Raw genomic sequence first — 23,288 nt, forward strand, 5'->3', positions numbered from 1 at the left:
ACTGCAGATAGAGTATGCCCCTTTATATCTGCGCTCTCTGCTGTTGATCCAACTGAACGTTGGGACCTTTAACTCCTTTACTCCTCCTCCTTATAAATTTTCCCCTTTCCCTTCGTCTTCTTTCGTTGACGACCTTGGCATGGTTTTGGACAATTGAATTGGCTGTTCTTTTAACCCTTAAACGCCGACTGGGACGTATTTTACGTCGACATTTTTTGTCTCTCGGGTGCCGACTGGACGTATTTTACGTCGACATACAAAAGTTTTTTTAAAAATTCGCGGAAAAATACTTTTAGGCCTACTAGCCGAAAACTCTTGAAATCACACGCGCCTTGGGGGTGGATGCTGGGAGTTTCACGGATCAAGGTGTTGGTTTGTTTGTTTACAAGTCGTTGTACGCAGGAGGTCGCGCAGGCGCGAATTTCTTTCTTTTGCCGCACTAAAAAGTATCTGTGACACATCTCTGAAATTATTTCGTCACTTTGACATAATTTTTGTACCATTTTTTTAAATTAGGCCGTTACATAGAGTATTATATATGAAAATGTGCGCATTTTTTATGTAGAATACAACAAAAAAATACTCATGATTGTAGCTTTTATCAGTTTAATGATATTTTCATATAAATAAAGATAAGTGCCAAAATTTCAACCTTCGGTCAACTTTGACTCTACCGAAATGGTCGAAAAACGCAATTGTAAGCTAAAACTCTTATATTTAGTAATATTCAATCATTTATCTTAATTTTGCAACTAATTGGAAGTCTCTAGCACAATATTTCGATTTATGGTGAATTTATGAAAAAACTTTTTCCTTACGTCCGCGCGGTAACTCTTCCGAAAATAATCATACATGCGATTGTGGTAATGTTTGCACCATTTTAAATTAGCCGTTACATAAAGTTTTATATATGAAAATGTGCGCAATTTCATGCACAATACAACTAAAAACAACCCATGGTTGCAGCTTTTTATCTAATTTTGAAATATTTTCATATAAAAAAATGATAAGTGACAAATTTTCAACCTTCGGTCAATTTTGACTCTACCGAAATGGTCGAAAAACGCAATTGTAAGCTAAAACGCCTATATTCTAGTAATATTCAAGCATTTACCTTAATTTTGCAACAAATTGGAAGTCTCTAGCACAATATTTCGATTTATGGTGAATTTATGAAAAAAATAACATTTTCTTTACGTCCGCGCGGTAACTCTTCCGAAAAAATCATACGTGCGATTGTGGTAATGTTTGCACCATTTTAAATTAGCGTTACATAACGTTTTATATATGAAAATGTGCGCAATTTCATGTATATACAACAATAAATAGTTGAAGGTTGTAGCTATCTCATTTTCGAAATATTTGCATATAAATCACGATATAAATAGAAAAAAAAACCACGTTCGGTCAAATTTGACTCTACCGAAATGGTCGAAAAACGCAATTGTAAGATAAAACTCTTACAGTCTAGTAATATTCAGTCATTTATCTTCATCGTGAAACATATTCGAAGTCTCTAGCACAATATTTAAATTTATGGTGAATTTTTAAAAAAAAACTTTCCTTCCCTCCGCGCGCGGATTCTCCACCACAAATCTCCGAAATGCGTAAGTCCCATTCTCGGAATATTTGCTCCGTTTCATATTAGGCATTTCATAGAGTTTTATATATGAAAATGTGCGCAATTTCATGTAGAATAAAACGAAAAATATTTGAAAGTTGTAGCTTTTCTTATTTCCGAAATAATTGCATATAAATAAATATATATATAAAAAATTCGACATTCGGTCAACTTTAGCTCGTCAGATATGGTCGAAAAACGCATTTGTAAGCTAATATTCTTACAGTATAGTAATATTCAATCATTTGTCTTCATTCTGAAACATATTGGAAGTCTCTAGGACAATATTTAGATTATGGTGAATTTTTGAAAAAAAAATATGTGTTTACGTAAGCGCGTTACGAATTCATGCATTATTTGTGAAATAATTTTATTTTCTCTGTGTTGCTTTTATCGTTTTACAATGTGTTATATATCAAAATGATCGAAATTTAGTGCACATTACAACGAAAAAAAAAGTAACTTGTTACCTTCAACCGTTTTGCGCACAGCGCGATTTGAATACAATTATATAGTGAAATTTCGTTTTTGCGTCTATCATATATCGCATTATTTATATATGATAATGATAATTTTTTTCATTTCTGATGGTTGCATACTAACTTCAAGCAATGACAAAAAAAGGAGCCAAAAATGAACTCTTAATCTTGAAAACTAAGCGCGCTGTGATTTTTTTGAAAAAATATTTTTTCCGCTTACGCGCTCACTCTCAAACCCCTCCGGCATACGGGAGTCATTTTTTTATTTACCGCTCCGGCGTTTAAGGGTTAACTTGATGGAGGGTGGAGTTGGATGGCATGCCTCTCCACCCGTAAAAACTAGAGTACCTGACGTGGTCGAGCGAGGGGAATTTTTTAAGTCAAGCCATGCTCACAGTGCTGGGTCCGATCTCATGGGACTGACGACCCTTAAGGCACTGTGGGTATGGCGTATATCCAGGTGAGGGATCCAGGGCAGTTACCAGTGAGTGTAACGGTATTGCCCCTCCCAGTTGGGCTTCATTGGTGAGAGGGACCTCATCCTGGATGAAATTTATCATTTTTATTTTAATAGGAGACAAAAATTAACTTACCAACGACTTGTCTGGCATGGCACTGGACTGTTCACAGGATAACTCAAATAATGAAAATCAGAGTGGTATTAAAACATTATTACCATACAATAAACCCAAAAGAAATAGATATCGCCAGGACCCAACCTTGATTCACTTTGATTCTCTCTTTGGGGAGTCAAACCGGTCAAGGTTTTTAAACTTGGAAGCAGACAAATATATCTTTATTAAAATTAGAAAATTACCTATTGATTAGATGCCCATCGCAAGAGATGAGCATAGGGCAAATTAAAAAAATGGAAAGCTTGGTTGTTTGAAACAACAACCAAAAACCAATCAAAATTATCAGAGTATAAAAATATAAGACAACATAAATATTAATGTCACAAGGCATGATACAATGAACAGGGTGCAAGGCACAGTAGTAGTACCGAATCTTGAGGATGAAACATTAGAATAAAGTACCTTTTAGATTCATTAAAGAAAAGATACAATAACGTTGAAGACTGCGAAACATATGAGGTCCCAAGCAGGAAAGACAAAAGTAAATCTATCAAAATACCCAAGATAACGTTCAATGGCCAAACCTTACCCTTGAAAATTAAAATGCTGCGATTAAATAAGGAACTAAGACCTTATGTTCCTAAACCTATGCAAGGCAAGAACTGTTGCAAATATGGTCATACAGCAATTAAGTGCAGGAATATTCATAGATGTGCCTTTTGCATCCCGCAGGACCATAAAACACGCTGGGACGGTGGCCAACCCAAATGCATAAATTGTGGATTAGAACTTCATGTCAGATCTAAATTGAGTGCTTTCTATATTTACAATACAGAACTTTAATTATTACAAGAACGAACTGGAATGTCGATAAGAGAAGCAAAGTTAGAACTGATAATGAGAGGAATAAATGACCCAGCTAAGAAATTTAGGTATGCAGACAACTCAAAGTCAAGCAATACCAGAACTGAAATAAATGATAATAGAAATAAAGAAATACCACCACAAAAAATACAAGATGAAAAGAACTCTTCAAACATATATATTACCACTGTGGAAAATCGATTTACCTCTTTATTGGGAAATGAAATGGATAATAACATAGAGGAAGCCAAAGAAGAATTAAAATCACAAGAATGTGATAAAATATATAACACAACTCGGAAGATGCAACTGGATAAGACCCCACCTAATTCCACCAAACAAATCTGTAAAAAGTTAAATAACCCACCAATCTCTCCAAAAGCTAAAATTCAGAAACAGAACACTAAATCAAATATTCCACTGTCTCCCATAGTAACAATAGTACCTCTAGGAGCAGAATACCAAAATTCAGAAGAAACTGAAAACCAAAACATATATCACTACAGTGAAAACGAAGAAATTCACCCATCACCAATTATAGGCGCCACAGGAAAAAACAAGGAAAAACAACAAACTGATAAACACGAAGATACATACGGTTGCAGTAAATGCTTTATAGCAATGTGCCACAAAAATAAGACTTTAACTAAAGACAGACTAACCAAAAACATAAGAAATTTCATGAGGAATAGGAATAAGGAAAAAACAAACATCAAATCTCATGAAGAAGGTTGTATGTGTATTGAACACTTAGAATATTACAAAGAGAAACACATCAGTGTTGTAGATAATATTCTAAAGAAAATCAAAATGGAAAAATTAAATCAAGATAGTAAAAAAAGTAACAGTTAACGAAAGTGAGATTCAAACTAAAACAAAAAATGAATCAAGACCTACAAAAATACAAATTAACTTATAACAAATTTTAAGAAAATATCAGCATTAATAATCTAGGGTAATTTGACCACTCACATTGCACCATTCAATCGTTATATAATTCAATGGAATATAAATGGATTATTAACGAGAATGCACTTAGGGGAAGTCCAACGACTTATTAGCGAACACGAACCAATGAATATATATATACAACACATAGGAAAAAGTGTTCCAAAAATAGGTAAATGTCTATTAGCTACAACATCACAGGAAAATGAAAATAATTTGGGAATAAAATTATATACAACAAGGTAGATATAGACAACACTGAACTGCAAATTTCAGCAATAACAGTGAAAATAGAAAATAATGTGTTTGATATTATCAACTTGTACAACCAGCCTAATAAAATGTAATTTAAACAAATTACAAAAAAATAATAAAAGAATTTAAAGAATCCTATATTAATTGTAGATTTCAATGCGCATAATCCAATATGGGACTATAACAACATTACTCCGGATAAAGATGGAGCAAAAATAGAAAACTTGATGAACGCTAATAATCTTTGTTGTCTGAATGACAGCAAAGTAAATACATATTATTCCAGAAACCCATGGAACATTTTTCCACAGTAGATGTCACCCATTTGTTCAAACAAATATAGTTGACAGACTAGATTGGAATATGTGTGATGACTCCTACTCAAGTGACCTTTTTCCCCATAATATCCATATTAAATAATGAACCAAAACCATATTCTCCACATTATAACATGCAAAAAGCAGATTGGGACATTTTTAACTTTCATACCAATAATATACCGCCTTATGATTATTTGAGAAATCACAATGAGACGAACGATTTCATTGTGTCCTTCATTAAAAAGGCAGCAGACAAAGCATTCCCCTTTCATTCAAAAAACCCATAATAAAAAACTCTAAAGTCCCCTGGTGGTCAGATGATCTAACTGAATTAGTACGAGAAAAACACACACTAGCAAGAAGGTTAGTACTCAAAACAGAAGATTCAATAAAGTCAATAAATCAAAACCATTCATAGAAGAAAATATATTAAAAATGACAATTTTACTATTAGAAATAGATGTATTAAAACCTTTATATAATAAAATATCAGCCAAATTTAGAAAAGTAATAAAAGGTAAATAATATCTTGGAGGTCCTATAATAATAATAATAATAATAATAATAATAATAATAATAATAATAATAATAATAATAATAATAATATCGGCGGGCTGGTGTTATCAAAAGCAATCTGGTTATCATGGACAGGCTGGGGTCGTCAACAGGTATACAGGTGCGTTTCGTAGGTCCGGGAACAGGCCGTAGTCGTCAGGGGGGTCTATCCGGTATTTCTTGTTATTTCTTCTTTGGTTTTTAAAGGGTGTCTACATGTTTCGGCCACCTCGTTTGGCCATCTTCGGGACGGGATCGCTGAGTGCAATGGTCTGTGTCAGATGTATTCACGCTATTTATTACATTCGGTTGGCTTGAAGAAACGGGTACCTCACTTTTCATTGGGCAATACCTGTGACGTCACGAGCGATGTCATCATAGGGCCGTTGCTGGTTGGCTGTCCTCTTCGTGGGCGGAGCCTCATCCTTATTGGTGATGGTGGAGGTCCCCTCGAAGGGCGTGCTAGCCATGATCGTCCTCAGGGCGAGAGCTTGAGCTGTTGATCACCCTCAGGGTTACTAGGGACGTCCTCAGGATGAGAGCTAACCGCTTCTATCATCCTCAGGATCCCTCTGGTGCGATGGTCGTTGTGGGGCGGTGTCTGCTGCTCTCCTGACGGTGGTGGGGAGGAGGAAGGTCTCCTGTGTGATGTTCAAACTGGGCTTCTCCCTCCCGATGTGCAGCGCTTCTAAGATTCGCAAACGACGTAGATCGGGTGCTTGGTCGATAAGCTCGAAGTTACCGACGATGTCGCTGCGTCGGATTCTTTTATTATGGGCAGTCCTTGCATGATTAATACTGCTCCTTCCTGCGCGTGACAGGAGATCCTCTTGGAGAGGCGCATTGACGTCATCCCGATGTAAGTTCCGAGGCATCCTCGGATTGGGCACGTGTATCTGTAAATGACGTTCATCCTCTTCAAGGGATCCTGCAACGGTGCGGGGTTATTTTTCATAATAAGACTGCATGTTTTTTTTTACTTGTATAACATATGATCAAGTTGATCTGATTGTTGTTGTCGGTCGGGGGAGACGTGATTCCTGATTATTTCCCGTAGGGCTCGCTCGTCTTCTTTATATCGCCGATGGGAAGGAAGGTGCCCTTGTAGAAAAAATTAATTTTCTGCTGCGGGTCTGGGCGGGTTTCCTGTAGGTACCATTTTTCCATGCTCTTCCTGAAGACGTTCTGGATGTTTCTTGGTTGGTGTGTCCGTTGTTTACTAGGACCTGGGCTGCACGTTCCATCTCCTTATGGGTGTCTGCCCATGTTGAACAATGGGAAAGAGCTCTCTGACGTAGGCGCTGATGGTGGTGTCCTTATAGCGTTCAGGGCATTCACTCTCGCCGTTCAGACACATTCCCAGGTTCGTGGGCTTCGTGTAAACCCTTGTAGCGAATGCACCCTCCTTCTGTTCAACCAGGACGTCCAGGAAGGGAAGACGGCCATCACGGCTATATTCGATGGAAATCGTAACGCGTGTGTGGAAGGCTTGACGTATTTCCTCGATCTCCTCCCTCGTTCCTGCTTGGGTGAAAGTGTCATCTATATATCTTACGTATATAGATGGCTTCCTAATGCTCCTAAAGACACGCTCCTCACTATGCCCATATAAAAGTTCGCAAACAGGACCCTGAGGGGGATCCCATCGCTACACCATCGATTTGTAAGTACTATGGCCATGGTGGTTAATGAAGGGAGCCTTCTTGGTGCATATTTCCAGCAGAGAGCGAAGGCGTGTTCGGGGATATTCAGCGGGTCGGTGGATGGGTCTCTGTAGACACGTTCAAGGATCATTTCGAGGTTTCATCTACAGGAACGTTAGTAAACAGCGACTCTACATCCATCGATGCAATACTGCCTCCAGGGGGCGCGGATCTTAAGGCTTGCAGAAACTCTGCAGACGACTTCAAACTATGTGTGCTGGGGATGTAGGGGGTGAGAATAGTATTTAGTTGTTTAGCAAGGTGGTATGTGGGTGCTGGTATTTGGCTCAATGATAGGTCTTAAAGGGTTTCCATGTTTGATGAGGTTTTCACATTACCATAGATGTACCGCGTTTAATGTTGTCTACGGGGTTCTTAGTAATGCGTCGAAACTTAGTGTATCGGCGAGGATCTCGTTGATTTTTTTGTCTATATTCGGTAGTCTTGATAAGTACTAGGGCTGCAGTCTTGTCGGCTCTCCTGACGGTGATGTCTTCGTTTTCTCTCAAGCTTTTATAGCAGCATCCTCCCTCAGACGGCGATCGACGATGTCACTTTATAAGTTCTCGGTCTGTAAGGGCTTCTGCTAAGAGGAGAGGTTTGAAGGGCGTCGGTGGTGTGTACATTCCCAAGGCTTTCTTGTTTCAGTATCGTCTCTGTAAGATATTCTATCTCCATCCTTTTATTAAGGGGACGGGGGCGAGAGATGAAGTGGCAATTCAGGCCTTTCTTGAGTATGTCCTCTTCTTCGGGGGATGGGGTGTAGGTGGTCAGGTTAATATATTTGTCATGTTCTTGCAGCAGGCGTATTTTACCTCCATTAAGGTTAATTAGTTTTCTTGTAATGGTCTTCTGTTTCTTCAAGGCGTCTTTCTCCTCCATACATTTCAGGCAGTCGACGATGTCTCGATGGTGCTGCACTGGTGTTGGGAGGGCGTTGCTGCTAGTGCCATCATTACAAGAAAACTAATTAACCTTAATGGAGGTAAAATACGCCTGCCGCCAAGAACATGACAAATATATTAACCTGACCACCTACACCCCATCCCGAGAAGAGACGGATACTCAAAAAGAAAGGCCTGAATTGCCACTTCATCTCTCGCCCAGTCCCCTTAATAAAAAAGGATGGAGATAGAATATCTTACAGAGACGATACTGAAACAAGAAAGCCTTGGGAATGTACACACCACCGACGCCCTTCAACCTCCCTCTTAGCAGAAGCCCTTACAGACCGAGGAACTTATAAAAGTGACATCGTCGATCGCCCGTCTGCGGGATGCTGCTAAAAGCTTGAGAGAAAACGAAGACATCACGTCAGGAGAGCCGACAAGACCGCAGCCCTAGTACTTATCAAGACTACCAAATATAGACAAAAAATCGACGAGATCCTCGTCGATACCACTAAGTTTTGACGCATTACTAAGAACCCCGTAGACGACATTAACGCGAAGCCAATAGAATCATAGAAAACTGTCAAACGCAGCCACTAACGCCTTACACCTTTCTAGTATTTCTGGAGATTACAACCTCGGGTACATCTATGGTAATGTGAAAACTCACAAACATGGAAACCCTTTAAGACCTATCATTAGCCAAATACCAGCACCCACATACCACCTGCTAAAAAACAACCTAAATACTATTCTCACCCCTACATCCCCAGCACACATAGTTTGAAGTCGTCTGCAGAGTTTCTGCAAGCCTTAAGATCCGCGCCCCCTGGAGGCAGTATTGCATCGATGGATGTAGAGTCGCTGTTTACTAATGTTCCTGTAGATGAAACCATCGAAATGATCCTTGAACGTGTCTACAGAGACCCATCCACGACCCGCTGAATATCCCCGAACACGCCTTCGCTCTCTGCTGGAAATATGCACCAAGAAGGCTCCCTTCATTAACCACCATGGCCATATGTACTTACAAATCGATGGTGTAGCGATGGGATCCCCCCTCAGGGTCCTGTTTGCGAACTTTTATATGGGCATAGTGGAGGAGCGTGTCTTTAGGAGCATTAGGAAGCCATCTATATACGTAAGATATATAGATGACACTTTCACCCAAGCAGGAACGAGGGAGGAGATCGAGGAAATACGTCAAGCCTTCCACACCCACAGCCGTTTACGATTTACCATCGAATATAGCCGTGATGGCCATCTTCCCTTCCTGGACGTCCTGGTTGAACAGAAGGAGGTGCGTTCGCTACAAGGGTTTACACGAAGCCCACGAACCTGGGAATGTGTCTGAACGGCGAGAGTGAATGCCTGAACGCTATAAGGACACCACCATCAGCGCCTACGTCAGGAGAGCTCTTTCCCATTGTTCAACATGGGCAGACACCCATAAGGAGATGGAACGTGCAGCCAGGTCCTAGTAAACAACGGACACACCAACCGAAACACATCCAGAACGTCTTCAGGAAGAGCATGGAAAAATGGTACCTACAGGAAACCCGCCCAGACCCCAGCAGAAAATTAATTTTTTCTACTAGGGGACCTTCCATTGGCGATATTAAAGAAGACGAGAGAGCCCTACGGGAAATAATCAGGAATCACGTCTCCCCGACCGACAACAACAAGCAGATCAACTTGATCATATTTTATACAAGTAAAAAAACATGCAGTCTTATTATGAAAAATAACCCCGCACCGTTGCAGGATCCCTTGAAGAGGATGAACGTCATTTACAGATACACGTGCCCAATCCGATGATGCCTCGGAACTTACATCGGGATGACGTCAATGCGCCTCTCCAAGAGGATCTCCTGTCACGCGCAGGAAGGAGCAGTATTTAATCATGCAAGGACTGCCCATAATAAAGAATCCGACGCAGCGACATCGTCGGTAACTTCGAGCTTATCGACCAAGCACCCGATCTACGTCGTTTTGCGAATCTTAGAAGCGCTGCACATCGGGAGGAGAAGCCCAGTTTGAACATCACAGGAGGACCTTCCTCCTCCCCACCACCAGTCAGGAGAGCAGCAAACACCCGCCCCACAACGACCATCGCACCAGAGGGATCCTGAGGATGATAGAAGCGTTAGCTCTCATCCTGAGGACGTCCCTAGTAACCCTGAGGGTGATCGCAGCTCAAGCTCTCGCCCTGAGGACGACCTGCTAGCACGCCCTTCGAGGGGACCTCACCATCACAAATAAGGATGAGGCTCCGCCACGAAGAGGACAGCCAACCAGCAACGGGCCCCCTGATGACATCGCTCGTGACGTCACAGGTATTGCCAATGAAAAGTGAGGTACCGTTGCTTCAAGCAACGAATGCAATAAATAGCGTGAATACATCTGACACAGACCATTGCACTAAGCGATCCCGTCCCGAAGATGGCCAAATGAGGTGGCCGAAACATGTAGACGCCTTTTAAAAACCAAAGAAGAATAACAAGAAATAATAATAATAATAATAATAATAATAATAATAATAATATAATAATAATAATAATAATAACAAGTGAGGTCAATGAAATACTGGGCATAAAACAGACCACCAGTATCACAGAAAACAAATAACTTGACATATGCAGGAGCAAAGATTAGTAGCAGAACTGATGGAATTCGACACCCAACACCAACAGCACAACCAAACCCAACCAGCAACCAAAACAGCAACTCCTTGGAAAGGCGCCTGGAAAGCAAATCATGGGTGATGAGATCTGACTTGAGTAAACTGAAAGAGATGGCAGAAAAAAGGCTAAGAAGCAAGAAAACAAGGGAGGAACTCAACGAGAAATACAAAGTACAAGAGAGGGGATTAAACAACACAATAGAAGATGTAAAACAGGCTTAAGGCCAAAGCACATAAGATCCAACGGTACATGAACAGAACCAACAGAACAAACTATTCGGAACCAACCAGAAAAGACTATACAGCCAACTAAGAGGGGAAGACAACCACCCAAAATTCCCGAAGCCGAACCAAGTAAGAGACTCTGGGAAAACATATGGAGCAATCCGGTATCACAACAACAAACAGCAACATGGCTCCAGGAAGTCAAGGAAGAAGAAACAGAGAGAATAAAACAAAGATTCACAGACATCACGACAGACACAGGCAGACACAACTAAAGAAAATGCCAAACTGGATAGCCCCAGGTCCCGATGAAGTCCATGGATACTGGCTCAAAAACTTCAAGGCCCTACACCCACGAATAGCAGAACAACTCCAGCATTGTATCTCAAATCACCAAGCACCCAAATGGATGACCACAGGAAGAACATCCTTAGTACAAAAAGACAAGAGTAAGGGAAATATATCCAGTAACTACAGGCCTATCACCTGCCTACCAATAATGTGGAAGTTACTAACAGGTATCATCAGTGAAAGGCTATACAACTACCTAGAGGAGACAAACACCATCCCCAACCAACAGAAAGGCTGCAGAAGGAAGTGTAGGGGCACAAAAGACCAGCTCTGATAGACAAAATGGTAATGAAGAACAGTAGGAGAAGGAAAACCAACCTAAGCATGGCATGGATTAGACTATAAGAAGCCTTCGACATGATACCAACACACATGGCTAATAGAATGCCTGAAAATATATGGGGCAGAGGAAAATACCATCAGCTTCCTCAAAAATACAATGCGCAAACTGGAATACAATACTTACAAGCTCTGGAAATAAGACTAGCAGAGGTTAATATCAGGAGAGGGATCTTCCAGGGCGACTCACTGTCCCCACTACTTTTCGTAGTAGCCATGATTCCCATGACAAAAGTACTACGAAGATGGATGCCGGGTACCAACTCAAGAAAAGAGGCAACAGAATCAACCATCTGATGTTCATGGACGACATCAAGCGTATGGTAAGAGCATCAAGGAAATAGATACCCTAACCATCCAGACTGTAAGGATTGTATCTGGGGACATCAGGATGGAGTTTGGAATAGAAAAATGCGCCTTAGTCAACATAACAAAAAGGCAAAGTAACGAGAACTGAAGGGATAAAGCTACCAGATGGGAGCAACATCAAACACATAGATGAGACAGGATACAAATACCTGGGAATAATGGAAGGAGGAGATATAAAACACCAAGAGATGAAGGACACGATCAGGAAAGAATATATGCAGGAGACTCAAGGCGATTAACTCAAGTCAAAACTCAACTCCAGAAATACTAATGATAAAAGCCATAAACACATGGCAGTGCCAGTAATCAGATACAGCGCAGGAATAGTGGGAATGACGAAGGCAGAACTCCGCAGCATAGATCAGAAAACCAGGAAACATATGACAATACACAAGCACTACACCCAAGAGCAAATACGGACAGACTATACATAACACGAAAGGAAGGAGGGAGAGGACTACTAAGTATAGAGGACTGCGTCAACATCGAAAACAGAGCACTGGGGCAATATCTAAAAACCAGTGAAGACGAGTGGCTAAAGAGTGCATGGGAAGAAGGACTAATAAAAGCAGACGAAGACCCAGAAATATACAGAGACAGGAGAAAGACAGAAAGACAGAGGACTGCACACAACAAACCAATGCACGGACAATACATGAGACAAAGACTAAAAACTAGGCCAGCGATGACAATTGCAATGGTACAGAGGGGAGAGCTAAAGAAGGAACTGAAGGAATGATAACAGCGGCACAAGATCAGGCCCTAAGAACCAGATATGTCAAAGTACGATAGATGGAAATAACATCTCTCCCATATGTAGGAAGTGCAATACGAAAAGTGAAACCATAAACCACATAGCAAGTGAATGCCCGGCATTGCCACAGAAACCAGTACAAAAAGAGGCATGATTCAGTAGCAAAAGCCCTCCACTGGAGCCTGTGCAAGAAACATCAGCTACCTTGCAGTAATAAGTGGTACGAGCACCAACCTGAAGGAGTGATAGAAAACGATCAGGCAAAGATCCTCTGGGGACTATGGTATCAGAGAACGGATAGGGTGATACGTGCAAACAGACCAGACGTGACATTGATTGACAAGGTCAAGAAGAAAGTATCACTCATTGATGTCGCAATACCATGGGACACCAGAGTTGAAGAGAAAGAGAGGGAAAAATTGGATAAGTATCAAGATCTGAAAATAGAAAATAAGAAGGATATGGGATATGCCAGTGGAAATCGTACCCATAATCATAGGAGCACTAGGCACGATCCCAAGATCCCTGAAAAGGAATCTAGAAAAACTAGAGGCTGAAGTAGCTCCAGGACTCATGCAGAAGAGTGTGATCCTAGAACGGCACACATAGTAAGAAGAGTGATGGACTCCTAAGGATGGCAGGATGCAACCCGGAACCCCCACACTATAAATACCACCCAGTCGAATTGGAGGACTGTGATAGAGCAAAAAAAAAAAAAAAAAAAAAAAAAAAAAAAAATAATAATAATAATAAATAATAATAATGAATTAATGAAACCAAACAAAAACTTCTTCAGTTTTCTTCTGAAAGATTGAAAAAGAAACCCACAAATTAATTTGTAACTTGTTTACTTTTAAGTATTTACATTTAGATTTAATCCACACTCGAGTACTTTCAGGCCCTTCTGTGGCCCATTCTCAAGAGATGTTTGGGATGTTAGCCTGGGTCAAGGCCCAGCAGTCTTCTGGAACTTCTTCTCGTTGTGCTGTCATTTATGCGATGGCTGTTCTGGTTTTCTTGAGAGTTGCCAATCCCCTCTTGTCGCTCTGATATCTTGAGCTGATGGTCAATGGATTACCCTTTAGTAAGGGGTGTGGTCACCGGAAAACTCTGTTGGGCAGGAAACCTAATCTCAGGTCAGCAGGGTCAAATCCTAGCTTCTTTTAATATCAAAGCTCGGCTTATGGGATCTTCTGAGGTAAAACCTTTGTTTCCTTCAATTACTTTAATCTCTCTGATAAGTGCACCTTCTACTACCCTCACAGGAGGGTAGTAGAAGGTGCACTTATCAGAGAGATTAAAGTAATTGAAGGAAACAAAGGTTTTACCTCAGAAGATCCCATAAGCCGAGCTTTGATATTAAAAGAAGCTAGGATTGACCCTGCTGACCTGGAGATTAGGTTTCCTGCCCAACAGACTTTCGGTGACCACACCCTTACCACAAGGGTAAATCCCATTGACCATCAGCTCAAGATATCAGAGCGACAAGAGGGGATTGGCAACTCTCAAGAAAACCAGAACAGCCATCGCATAAATGACAGCACAACGAGAAGAAGTTCCAGAAGACTGCTGGGCCTTGACCCAGGCTAACATCCCAAACATCTCTTGAGAATGGGCCACAGAAGGGCCTGAAAGTACTCGAGTGTGGATTAAATCTAAATGTAAATACTTACAAGTAAACAAGTTACAAATTAAATTTGTGGGTTTCTTTTTCAATAATAATAATAATAATAATAGCTTTATTTCAGCTCAGGGCCATATACATGGAATATACAAAATACAGACAGTAACATACACAATCTAGATACATGAAGACATGATAAAAAAAAAAAAAAACGAATAATCTCCACTTATCCACAAAATAGCTGAGGTAGCATAAAAGCTAGTAATCATAATACTGGTAATAACAGTAATAATATTGGTGAGAAAAAAAAATAAGCATTGAGGGTAATAACAGTGCACATATTATATAACTTAAATTTCAACTAGAGGCCTTAGGTGGTTACAGTAGTCAGGTACAGAAGGCTAAATACAAAAATTGAATGTAAAAAAACTTAACTTGATAGCAATCACAGTAATAATGAAAAATTAAAATATCAGCAATAAATGTACTAATGACAAAATCTGCATATGACATCTTGCCAATACAAAGATTAAGTCCTTTAGGTGACAAAGGCCTCATTTCCCCATCTTTCCCAAAATTTAGACCTTCTTCTTGCTTCACTACTTAGGATGCTTTGTATGAGCGAGTTGCTGCTGTTTCTCAGTCAGGTTACCAGACTGGACATTGTTCGCCTAACAATGATTTTTTAAATTGTCCAGGTGGTTTTTTTCCCTATGAAACAATGCTGTAAAATGGGGCGGGAAGTTGAATGCCCGGGGAGTGTTTGTGAGGCGTCTCAGAATGTCATTGTGCACAACAGTGATACGTCTCATGGTCTCTCGGGTATAGTTCGTCGAGAGGGAACACCCATAGATACTGTAGCCGTATGAGTGGATTATTATTATTATTATAAAGTTAAGATTTACCAGCCCAATGAGTCTAACCAGACTCTTACAGTGCTGGCCCGAAATCATTCGGGAGGAAATTATTTAAAAAATAAGTTCATAAAATGTTATGTCTACAACATGGAATGGTATGGAATGAAGTTAATGAATTATAATAAATTAATGATAAATGAGGGGATTGTTAAGTGATATATGAGGTTGGAATTAAAAAATATGAAATTGAACTTATTAAAAGACTGAAATAGATAAAAATGACAAAAGTCATTATTTAAAACGGTATATGTTAAATCTTATTAATCAAATCAGTCTTTTTTAAAAACATTAATACTCTATATAAAGAAAAATTATCTGATTCTGATAGTATTTCTGATAATGATTTATTGCCTAAATATAAATTTCTTTCTCTATTAAAAATTAGGCATTCACATAAAATATGCTTGACTGTTAAAATTGTATTGCACACATTGCAATGAGGGATGTTCCCTTGTGGAGTTATCATTAAATACTCATGAGTTAGTCTTCTGTGGCCTATTCGTAATCTTGTTAATATTACTTCAGCTTGTTTTTCATTTTGTACTGATGTATTCCACAAGTCTACTTTCTGTTTGATGCACTTTAATTTATTGGTGTCTGCTTCACTATCCCACAGATTTTGCCATTTTGTTTTTATGCACTGCTTCACTGAGTTTATATAATCTGTAGCAGGCAATTTAATTTGTCAAAAAATTTGGTGAATTTATCCCAGACTTGGCCTTTTCATTACCTTGGATTCCAACATGGCAGGAATCCAGCATATTTTCAATGTTAACCCCACGTAAATATAATTTATTGATGATTTGTTTAATTTCCTTTACTAAAGGGTTCTTTATGTGAATAACTCTTGAGGGATTCAATTGCGCTTCTTGAGTCAGAATATATTACAAAATTTAGTATTCAGTTTATTATTTGACAATTTTATTTGATTGATTGCCAATATAATTGCTGTTAACTCAGCAGTAAAGACAGTTGCTTCAATTGGCAATGAATTCTGACTTATTTTGCATGATAACACTGCAGCACAACCAACTCCTGCAGAAGATTTGGATCCATCAGTGTATATAGCTTTATGTGGGCCTTTACTTCGAATGTGTTCTAATGTATACTGTTTATAGCGATCTGAAGTATAATCTTGCTTTTTTGACAGATGGTAAAGGTTAGAACATACTTTGATTTTCTTCATCATCCATGGAGGTGGAGAATTTGAGGGTGGGAGTATATTTACTCTAACACCAATAGATTCCAATAACCTATTAGCTCTTATTGGAAAAGGTGGTTCGTGATTACTAATAAATATATCTCGCATGGCAAATAGCTTTTTTGTGGGGGAATCAGTGGACGTTATCTTTAAAGCACTTCTCATTGTTACAAGGTCATGATGTAAGGATAACGGGGGTTTGCCACTTTCACAACATACTGAAGTGTTTGGAGAAGATTTAAAGGCTCCACTACAAAGTCTCAAGCCTCGAGTGTGGATAGAGTCTAAGGACTTCAAGGTACTTTGTGATGCTGACCCGTAAATTGGACTTCCATAATCTATTTTGGGATAAAACTAGTTGCTATATATCATAAGCAATGTTTGTCTCTTAGCTCCCCAAGTAGTATGAGACAATTTTCTTATCAAATTTAAGGCACTATTACATTTATTTTTTACAAAGGCTATATGTGCTTTCCAGTTAAGATGAGTGTCAAACACCAAGCCTAAATATTTTACAGTATCACTAAACTGAATGAGGCTATCACCTAATTTAAGATCTATGTCTTGATTCTGTTTCCATCTACTATTTTTGTAGAACATAATTGCTTGGGTTTTCTCAATAGAGAGCTTAAAGCCTACTGACAAAGTCCAGTTGTGGATGTTTTTGATAGCTTTATTAAGAATTCTTTGTAGATGACGAAGACTGCTTGAGGAATAATATATAGCAAAGTCATCTACATACAAGCTATTTTGTACTCTCTGTGGTAACTGGTTTACGATGTTATTAATAGCTAGAGCAAAAAGTGTTCCACTCAAAACACTCCCTTGAGGGACTCCACAATCTAAATTGAAGGAGTCAGAATATACATTATTTATTCGTGTTTGAAAAGTTCTTTCATGGATAAAATTCTCGATAAAAATGGGTAAGTGCCCTCTAAAACCATTTTCGTGTAAGGACTTTAAAATTGAGTATCTCCAGGTCGTATCATATGCTTTTTGGATATCAAAGAATATGGCAACTGTAATTTGCTTATGTTCAAACCCTCTCCGTATATAATTTTCGAGATGGGAAAGTGAATCTAAAGTAGATCTTTCAGATTGTGAGCCAAATTGAGTTGAAGACAGAGTCTTATTCTTACGTAGGCACCAATTTAGTCTATAATTTACCATTTTTTCTAGCAATTTGCACAAGCAACTTGCCAGGGATATTGGTCTATAGTTATTTGGATTGCTTGGATCTTTCCCTGGTTTGACAACTGGTATGATTATAGCATGTTTCCATGCTTTTGGGAACAGGTGATTTACCCATAAATGATTATAAAGCTTCAATAAGTATGTTTTTGCTAACAGAGCCAGGTTTTTTATCATCTCAAAATTTACGTTGTCTTGGCCTGGAGCAGAAGTGTTACAGTTAGATAAAGCATATTCAAATTCCTCTTCTGTGAAAATCTGGTTATAATATATATCCTCTAATGTTTCAAAATTCAATGGGACAGCTTCTTCATGGGCTTTAATGGTTCGAAAGTGATCATCTATATTGATTATACTACTTATTGCTTGGATGTTACACCCTAAAATATTCGAAATTGCGATAAGAAAGAAATTCGCGCCTGCGTAGCGATTGTAAACAAAACAACGCCTTGATCCGTGAACTCCCAGCATCCCCCAAGGTGCGTGATTCAAAAGTTTTTGGCTGGTAGGCCTATAAGTATTTTTCCGCGAATTTTTAAAAAAACTTTTTTGAGCCGACGTATGATACGTCCAATCGGCATACAGGAGGCATTTTGACTCGACGTTTAATACGTCCAATCGGCGTAAGAGGGTTAACTGTGTTTAAGTGTTCCGGTTGCTTGGGTGAGTGTTGAATTACTTTAGCCAAAGAGCGGCTTGTTGTCTGTTTGACATTTTTATGATAATATCCAATATTTAGTCATTGATTGTTAAGCTTGTGTGTGTACTTACCGGGATGTGTTCTGTATCTTTGAAACAGACGATTCTGGCGGTTTTGGCAGAACTGGGACAAAGAGTTCCCAGAGGGGTGTAGACTTTTTGGTGACTAGATATTTTACTATTCGGGGTTTTTTGAGTTAGTCTGTAAGACTGGATTACTTGATTATCCATTATTTATTCGTTGTTAATAAATGTTAATGTTATGATGCGACTCTCTCATTTTCATTACCTGTTAGGATGGAGAGAAAGAGGTGGAGAGAGAGAGAGAGAGATTCCTTAGAGAGAGAGAGGTGTCGGTGCTAGAGTTGCCAAGAGAGAGACAGAGAGAGAGAGAGAGAGAGAGAGAGAGAGAAAGAGAGAGAGAGAGAGAGAGAGAGAGAGAGAGAGAGAGAGAGAGAGAGGAGGGCCTGTGTGTAATGCTGTGTGTTGGTTTGCCTTCCGTTTCGTGTCACACGCTTACCTAATGAATAATGGGGGGGGGGGAAAAATCCCCCCATTACACATGTATACGAGAGTGATGTTTTCAGCCCGGTAGTCCTCCACCCACCATGGAGCCCAACAAGGGAGGGGTGTGGAGGTTACTTCCTGGTTATACACCTGATCCCCAGCACTTAAGGCGTCGTCAGTCCGTTGAGATCCGGCCCAGTACTAGGGACCAAGTTTGACATAAGACTTTCCCCTCGCTTGAACACATCAGGTACTTGAATTTTAAAGGTGGAGTGGCATGCCGTCCAACTCCACCCTCCATCAGGTTAAAAGAGCAGTCAATTCAATAGTCCAATACCATGCCAGGGTCGTCAACGAAAGAAGAAGAAGGGAAAGGGGAAAATTTATAAGGAGGAGGAGTAAAGGAGTTAAAGGTCCCAATGTTCAGTTGGATCCACAGCAGAGTGTGTAGGCGTAAAGGGGCATACTCTCTCTGCAGTGGATCCCTAAGCCCCCCACCTCGTCAAGGAGTTGGGATCAGGGGGGCGTACGAGTGGAAGAGCAGCAGTTTAACGTCTCAGTGAAAAGAAGGCAAACCTCCTTGCAATCATGTCGCCAGTTGCACATAGTTTACGACGCCTCTGTTCAATGTCTGCTGTATCTTTTAGGTCGTCGGTGATAATGTGATCTAAATACGGAAATCCGTGCACTAATTCCAGCCGATGGTTTCCGAGGAAAATTTGTGGTTCTGCAATGTGCTTAAGCGATCTCGGGAGCAGCAACATGCACTGGGTCTTGGATGGATGGATGGATGTATGAGTTTTAGGGCAAAAGCCCAGGCACTGGGGCCAAAGAAGCCATTCAGAGCTGTAATGGAGATTACATAAATTACATTATGAATGAGTTAATAAGTGCATGAAGAAAATGGTTCATATATAAATTATCATATGAGAAATGAATGAATTAATGAAGAAATAAATGAAGAAAATGCTTAATAAATAAATATATATATCTATAATGTGATAGATAAAAAATAATTAAATGTTATTAAAAATATTTATAGACTTTAAAAAGGAGATGAGAGCAGAAATATCTCCTTCATCTCCCAAAATATCACAAAGGGATTTACCCCTATGATATCTCTCTCTCTGGTTAAAATATCTGGGGCAAGCAACCAGAATGTGCTCCACTGTTACCATCTCGCCACCGCAAGCACACTCTGGGAGGCTGCCCCCTTCTAAAATAAACTGATGGGTCAAATAAGTGTGCCAATTCTGTTCGCCTATCACACTGGAAAGACGAAGGCCACGGCAATATATTATTTCTAATATTTCTGTACTTTCTATTATTGGCAAGATGAGGAAAAGTCCATCTTTCTTGCCATTTGCTTAAAATATAAGACCTAAAAGGACGTTTTAGATCTGTATGAGGCACTTTACTAAAGGCTGTTTCTGAGGAGACACTAGCAGCTTTCGCTTCCCTATCTGCCATCTCGTTTCTGCAAATCCCCACATGTGAAGGGACCCAACAGAAAGAGACAGATTTACGCAAATAATACAAATGGAGGAGCGATTCCTGAACTTTTTAAACTAACGGATGGAAGCTATTGAATTTTTTAATAGCTTCTAAAGTGCTTTTCGAATCAGAGTAAATGACAAAATTAGTGTCGCTACTTTGAACAACTATATCCAGGGCAGAGACTATGGCTGTTAATTCTGCTGTGAATATGGATGCAAAGTCAGCTAGTTTAGCTGTATCACTTTTTTGTTAAATGCTTTTTTGCACACGGATGCTTCTGGAATAAGCCATGGAGGATACACAGGATGTTTTACTTCCATGACTTTTCTGGGATTTAAGATTATTACCCTAACATCTTCATTTAGTCTAACTTGGAATGGTCTAGAGGCTCTTATACCAGAAAAGACCCGTGAGTCTGCTTCCCTCAGCACCTGGAAAGAGGGATTTTTTGGAGCACTTTTAATTCTAGCCATGTACCTTAATCCTAGTTCTTGCCTTCTCAAATCAAGGGGAAGTTGGTTATGTTGATATATGCTTTTAACAGGCGAAGTTCTAAAAGCCCCTGAGCATATTCTCAGCCCCATATTGTGTACAACATCTAGTTCCTTCAGCCTGGTTTGACAAGCTGAGGAATAAATCTGACAGCCATAGTCTAGCTTGGACCGACACAACGAGTCATATAGTCTCAGCAGGGATATTTTATCAGCTCCCCAACTAAATCCAGAAACAACCTTTAAAATATTCAGATTGTTTAACCTTAATCTTTAAGGAGTTTATGTGGCTAGCACATGTCAATTTCTGGTCAATGGTCATTCCCAAAAATTTCACTTCATTTTCATAAGGAATGATAGATCCTTTTAAACTGAGTGTGGGAACCTCTTCCACACGCTGGCACCTAGTAAATCTTACAGAAACTGTTTTAGAGGAGGAGAATTTAAACCATTCTCATCAGCCCACTTTGTAATGGCATTAACAGACCTTTGCAGATGTTTACATACTGACAAGGCATCATATCCTGTGCAGTATATTGCTAGGTCATCAACAAAAAGTGAGCATTTAACAGGTGATGATATTTGTTGGACTATACTGTTTATTGCCACTGAAAAAAGTGTTACACTTAAAACGCTTCCTTGTGGAACACCCTCCTCCTGCACAAAAGGTTGGGAGAGTGTGTTGCCCACTATAACCTTAAAAAATCTCTCTGTTAAAAAGGAATATACAAATTTAATCATTCTTCCACATATGCCCATCTTGTGCAATTGTTTTATGATGCCAATTCTCCAAGTAGTGTCATATGCTTTCTCAAGGTCGAAAAATATGCCGATAGTCTGACATCGTTTGGCAAATCCTTGCTGGATTTAATTGGTCAGCCTCAAGCAAGGGATCAAGGGTTGGAACGATTTTTCCTAAAAACCAATTGAAATGGAGATATTAGTCCTTTTGTTTCCAGGTGACAACTAATCTGGTGTTTATCATTTTTTTCATCAGCTTACACAAACAGCTGGTAAGAGCTATTGGTCTATAGCTGGTGGCTTGGGAAGCGTCTTTATTAGGCTTTTTTATGGGAAGAATTATGGATATTTTCCAGTCCTTGGGTAAAATTCCAGTTTCCCATATTTGGTTTATAATCTTAAGTAGATACTTTTTGGCATCATCTGGGAGGTGTTTAAGCATTTCATATAAAACTGAATCACCCCCTGGAGCCGAAATTCTCTTAAGGAAAATTTGTGATTGTATGGTTCAGATTTTCCAGATTCAAATTTCAGAGTCATTTCGGCATTCCAAATTCTTTGAAATTCTAGAGAATAATTGTCAGGGCTGGAAACTTGAGAAAAGTGTTTTCCCAGCTCATTGGCAACTTCAGTGGGCTCTGTGATAAGAGTGTTATTGACCTTTAATGAGGGTAATGGTGACGCAACAAATTTTCCACTTAGTTTCCTGATTTTGCGCCACACCACTCTCATTGGAGTTCTGGAATTGATTCCATTGACATAGCAAAGCCAACTCTCTCTTTTGGCTTTTCTTGTAAAAGCGCCGCTGCTTGGCTAACGCACGATTATAGATTAATTTAGACTGAGGGGAACCACTAGTTTTGTATCGTCGGTAGCACTTCCTAGTGACTTTCCTCAGAATACCACATGTCTTATTCCACCAGGGAACTGCAGGTCTATGAGGTTTACCTTTTGTCTTGGGAATCGAGCCCTCAGCACTCTTCAGAGTGGATTCAATGAAGTAGTCATAGGCATCCAGGTGAGAATGAAATGACTCAAACTCCCCTATCTAGATTGACTCCTTTACTGAACTTGTCCCAGTCAGCATCCTCTACCTTCCACTTAGGTAATGTTTCAGATGGAGCATTTACAACATATTTCAGATGGATCGGGTAATGGTCACTTCCATTCAAATCTTCATTAACGGACCAGTTAAAGTCAAGGTGGATATTTGTTGAGGAAATACTAAGGTCCAGTGCAGAGAGATGATTATTATGAATGCTGTGGAAGGTCATTGACCCATTATTATAGGGCGACATCATTCGTGTCAATAAGGTCCTCGATTATTTTCCCTTTGCTGTCTAAACACATACTTCCCCAAAGGGGGTTGTAGGCATTAAAATCTCCTAATAAGAGAAAAGGAGTGGGAAGTTGGTTAATCAAGGACTGAATATCTCCAATGTTAAAAGAAAGGTCTGGTGGGAGGTATAATGAACAAACCGTTATCCTT

The sequence above is a fragment of the Macrobrachium nipponense genome, chromosome 27, assembly GCF_015104395.2.
Source record: "Macrobrachium nipponense isolate FS-2020 chromosome 27, ASM1510439v2, whole genome shotgun sequence".
Lineage (NCBI taxonomy): Eukaryota > Metazoa > Arthropoda > Malacostraca > Decapoda > Palaemonidae > Macrobrachium > Macrobrachium nipponense.